Source organism: Colossoma macropomum, unplaced genomic scaffold, assembly GCF_904425465.1.
Source record: "Colossoma macropomum unplaced genomic scaffold, Colossoma_macropomum, whole genome shotgun sequence".
Lineage (NCBI taxonomy): Eukaryota > Metazoa > Chordata > Actinopteri > Characiformes > Serrasalmidae > Colossoma > Colossoma macropomum.
In genome coordinates, this window is record NW_023494810.1 from 494001 (window position 1) to 500000 (window position 6000).

The window sequence follows — 6000 nt, forward strand, 5'->3', positions numbered from 1 at the left end:
GCTTGTGTAAATGTAACTCTTACTCCTGTGTGTGCATTGTCTGGGCTGCTATTAGAGGTTAGCAATGTTTATCTGCTTACACACTATTCATAACTTGCACTGAAGCAGCCTTTGAGTCCAAATAAGGACCATAAGTCCAGATTTAATGTCCTGCCCCATCTCCTAATCACCCCGGTGAGTGTGAGGCACTATAGTAGCCTGTGCATTTTCACACAGTGGGTCTGTATTACAGCAGGAATGAATCATCGAGCTGTAGACGAGTGGAAAGAACCTTTATAAAAGCAGTTATAGAGAGATATGGATGGATGGAGGAGCTGTGAAGGACACTCCCTGGGCTTAATGTGCATAGACTTTGTTCTTCAATCAATATGTTTTTATAACAAATAAAGAACACACCTTTTTATTTGTTAAAATCTTATCACTGGTGCTGTTTTCAGCTTCATCTACAATTCCTCTTCATTTCTAGCTCCAACTTTCTAGTTTTCAATTACATTTTCATTTCATGGAGCGAAGCATGAATGGCTGGTTTTGCATGCCTGTCACAAGCCCCCCCTCCTGGGCCTGTGCGGTAGTGCACAAGGCTGGGCCATGTGTTTCTGTTTGTTTTTCTGTTCCAACTCAGGGACGTTGTAAAGGAGGAGACAGGTCACCGGGAGAAAATGAATGAGAAGCTCATAACACTCAAAATGCTGTCTGTTTATGGGGAAAGTCCCGCTCTTCAGTAAAAATCAGCTTGCTGGTTATGCTGCAAGCAGCCCTGGAACAATCCCAAAAAAAGATATGTGTGTGTTATTGCACCAAACGCTACAAACTATTTGCAAATATTTAGTTGGATTCCAACAGTGATTTCACATTTGTTTTGAAATGGTACCTTCAGTTTAGAGTTTCTGGGTGTCTCCTTATTCAAAACCTGGGGTTGTATTACAGAAACTTCCTAAATTTTATGTCTGAAATCTTATTTTATCTGTTTAGTCACCACGACAACTTCAGTTAGGACTGAATTGAGGACAGAAGCTATTACAGAACAACCGTTCTGAGGTTTATAATCTTATCATCAACGCTAGATAAGAAAACAGCATCGCACAAACATCCTAACTAGACTAAACCTCCTAAATACTGTCCTAACTTTAGAATAAACCCACAGCTGTCTTAACTTCTGCTTAACTGTCCATTTCTATTTTTTTGTGCCGTGACAGACAGCATAGTTCACTATAACTGCCATAATGACATTTATCTACACTGAAAACTGTCTTTTGACTTAGCAGTCTTTTATTTTAACAGCATTTTACAAGCCTCAGACGCTGCAGACACGATCTCCACCACCCTTTCTTAATACCTTCATGTATTAAAGTTGATGAGAACTCAGACACACACACACACACACACACACACACACACACCCTCTCACACACACACACACACTCACACACACTCACACATACACACACACACACACACACACACCACATCTTCTAAACCGCTTATCCTTCTGGGTCACGGTGGGGTGCTGGAGCCTATCCCAGCTGTCATTGGGCGGAAGGCAGGATACACCCTGGACAGGTCGCCAGTCCATCACATGTTGATGAGAACTTGTCAAATAAAATATTACAGTGATGGTGGTGAATAATGAGGAGACGGAGCTGAACGTGTGTCTGTTTATTAGGAGGAGTAACATTAGCGCACTTGGCTAAAGTGTTTGGGAAATGGAGACTGAAACTGGGGAGCGGCGACACTCTGATAAACAGCAGGGGGCGCTCTCACAGTATTCACATCTTCCAGTTTATCACACTTTAGTTTTGCTTGACCTTTTTTCCTTCAGTAACGGTGGCTATAGCTGTCTGGCTAACTAACTTGATTATTTTGATTACCTGTTTATGTTTCAGCTGCATGCCTATGGTCGGTTGCTATGCAACAGACATGACAGCGAATTGTCGGGTTTGATTGAGCAGGTTAAAATGTCCTAACTTAAGATAAGATCATGTGCTCTAATACAAGATTCCTAAATTAAGATCAGATTTGCTTCTGTAATATGACTTTGTCAAAATCTTATCTTGACCTGTCGATTCTAAGGTAAGACGTTTCTGCAGGACGGCCCCTGGTCTCGTATGACTAGGAATGACTGCCCTAAGGGCGTTGACAATATGGCCGATGAGTGGACAGACTTTCCTAAAGGACACCCTGGCTCCGCCCACTTATCACACCTGCAGCTCATTTTCAGACAAATTACCTCCCACATATATACACCTGTGGTTGTAGCCACTCTTTGTGAGGTGTGTGTTCTGTTAGGTTGCTGCTAAGCTGTTGAAGTATGTCATTTCTGAATATGTAGATGCCTACGTAATTCCTGAGCTGAGACTGACTCTCAGCTTCCCCACAATAAAAGTCTTTTGCAGATGCATCCTGTTTAACCAGTCCTGCATTATTAGGGCTACCTAGAGCAGCTGAGCATCAGAGTCTCCGGGTAACATCATGATTTATTGTAATTTTTAATGTAACACTTATTTGGTCTTCTACATAAATATTCCCTATGTTGTACAAAAAGAGTTTCAGGATTAGCACCTACTGTTCCAGAGTTCTGTTTAAATTTCACTTCTCCTGCTATGTTGATGGATAACAGTTGGTTAAATATTGATGGCTCCCTATAGATGACCTGCAGATACTTAAATTATTAACAAATTTGCGAATTTGCAAAATGCAGCTGCCAGAGTCTCACTAGGAGTAAAAGAAGGACCCCGCCATTCTTAAATCCTTACACTGGCCTGGCCACCAGTCTGAATAGACTTTAAGGAGCTGTTACTGCTCTATAATATGTTAATGGTCAGGAACGTATTCATCTGACCTGCTGCAGCGATATGAGCCGAGCAGAACTCTCAGAGCATTAGGAACTGGTCAGTCAGTCCTGCTGAAGGTGAAGACTAAACATGGAGAAGCAGCGTTTAGATACTCTGCTGCTCTTAAATGGACCCAGTGGACAGAGAGCATTAGAAGAGCCCCGACACTGGACACTTTAAACCAGCCTGAAAACGCTCCTGTTTCAGTAGCTTTCAGCTCAGTTTAAACACTGTTAGCTCTGCTGCTCTTCTCTACTCTAACGGCACCTTATTACCCTAATTTCTATGAAGCATAATTTGAATTATCTTTGTATTTCGTCGTCTGTAAAGCACTTTGAATGACCGCAGTGTGTGAAAGGTGCTATATTAATACACTCGCCTTGCTTTGCTTAAGTAAGTATTATTTGTGTTAAGTTCCATCAGCTTACCTAAAACAAATTAAACCTCAGTATGTTTTAAATAATATTTTAGGGTTCTGTTCCTTTTTTAGCTGATATATTACTGTATCTGCACTCGACTTTGTGGAATACCACCTCAAGAGGGCACAAAAGAGCAGGAGCAATAAAGAACATAAACGTTTGTATTTACTTTATAGGCTACATACAATTTGCCACCTCCATTCAAACAGGACATGTCATAATTGATGAAAACACTAAATAAATAAACAAAAATGACAATCTTTTATAACGTTTTCACTATTTCACAAACTATGTCATGCTATGACTATATAATTGGAAGTTTGTGGGCAGGATTAGTGTTTAAAACTATAGGTGACCCATTGCTCTCTGTAGGTTTTATACTATATTATACAACAGTTCGTTTCGGCCACGCGAGCTGATTGGTTGAGAAGCGTTCTAACGGTGCTGTTATTTCACCATAACATCACGGTTTTTCACAAACACTGTATCACTCCGCTGAGATGCCGTTGCTAAGCAACGACTTTGACAGCTGTAGGAGACGCTTAAGACATTTGAACGTTTTTACTTCTTACTTTGCCACAAACAGAAAATGGACACTTTTAAGATCACATTTGACCGACAGCCGATTTGGTCAGACTCTGAAGATGAGACGACACTAAATTCCCAAACTGTCATCACCACTGAGCAGCTTTTCAGTCGGCAGCTGTGACAGAAGAACAGCTAAACAACCTGGAATCAGCCAGAAATGAACCCAACACCATTCGCCAAACTAAACGGGCTGTAAGATGCTTTACAGACTGGCTGGAACAAAACAACATTAATACTGATCTGGCGAAAACTGACAAAACTGAGCTGAACCTGATATTGATGCAGTTTTATGGCTCAGTCTGATTTGGTCAGACTCTGAAGATCAGACTACACGTTTGGCGAATGGTGTTGGGTTCATTTCTGGCTGATTCCAGGTTGTTCAGCTGTTCTTCTGTCACAGCTGCCGACTGAAAAGCTGCTCAGTTGTGATGACAGTTTGGGAATTTAGTGTAAGGAGCTGGAGAACGAACTGTCGGCTGTGCAGCGAGTGGGCGGAGCTCGTTACTCTGATGTAGCAACAAGCTGCTCGTTAAGGAACTATAACTTGGTGAAGGAACTGCGAACATTAAAACATATTAAACGCCGCGTTCACGGCCCAGTTTATTAATTTATTACTGTATTTATTTAACTGCTGTATAAAAGCAATAGAACACTCGAGGAGTGTGTTATCACCAATAACATCACGGCTGTGATGATCTACGGCTAACTTTGGTCATAATTGTGATTTTCTGTCATATGCTTCAAAACAAACAAATAAATCACCAAACAAACAAAAGAGAGAACAAATTACACATTTATTTTGAGAAATAAATCCATGAACTGCGACACACTTTTGGTCTTGTGGTTTGTCTCAGGCTTTTCTGCTCAGGCTTTTATTCTCCATCGAACCTGTTCCCATCAACAAAAACCTGAGCCCAAACCTGAATCATGGGGTTTTTCTCATGTGTCATAAAGCCAAATTGAAGCCTAAATAATCAGATCCACCAACTAAAATCTACAGAACTGAAATACTTGATTCTGTGAAACGAGTCCAAGGCTTTGTTGCTTGACCAGCTCACATGGGATTGCATGGCTTTTGCTGTAATACATTTGGAGTTTATAATAGAACAGCGTTAAGACCCCCCACCACCACCCCTCACCACTTGTGGGAATAGGGCTTCAGTCTCTCTTGGGTTTCTTTGCATTAGTAACTTTTAAGCAAATGTAATAATGAAAGAGTTCTCAGAGTTAAATAGAGAAGTGGCTCACTGGAGGATTTGGTGCATTAAGCTTATGAATTAAACACACTTCTGATTAAAACTACCCCTCAAAATCACACTCACTCTTTAAGACAATAATTTCAAGATATATATATATATATATATATATAGATTTATATATATATATATAAATGAAATAAAAAAGGCTTAAGACGTGCTCCCAACTGTAACCCATTTGCACTTGGTTAATTTGGTACACTTGGGTAATTCTTTATGAATAAAACGTAAACCTTATAAAGCTATTCCGGAAAAAAAAACTGAGTCAGGTCTGTTTATGTGAGGTTAGTAGTCTCTCTCTTTCATCACTTTATCCATCAGTTTCATATTAGCGTGATTAAGTGCTTCATCAGATTGTTTGCCGAGTTTACCGTGCTCACGGTCACAGTCAGAGTCAGCTGTTGCAGGTGGCACCAACACATGCAGATTACACACGAAGATAGGCAGAGATAATTAAGAGGAAACTTATGATATAAATGCACTGGATACACTGAATATTATTCTCTTAGAGATGTATGAGCACCACATGTAAAGAGATTCGTATTAAGTCAGTACATCTAGTGTGATTCCAAGAATTTGAACTCTAATGCATCACAGTTTCTTTACAGGAAAAGGTAATTACACTACTGTGACATGTTACACTGAACCCTGTGCCCTAAGGCAGCTTTGGAGCACCTACTCAAGGTGCTGCGCCTGTAAGGTGCAGAGTTTCAATGGGGAAAAAGTGGAGCCATCGACAAGTTTTAAACAACAGAATTGTGTATAATAACAAAGAGTCAGCATCATAGGAGTCAGTAGCTTTACTGGTAAAATAGTGCTATTCTATGGAACCTTTATTTCTCCAAACATGTAACAGTAATACTGAAATTGTGATGGTGAGTAAAATAGATTTATTCTGTTGGAGAA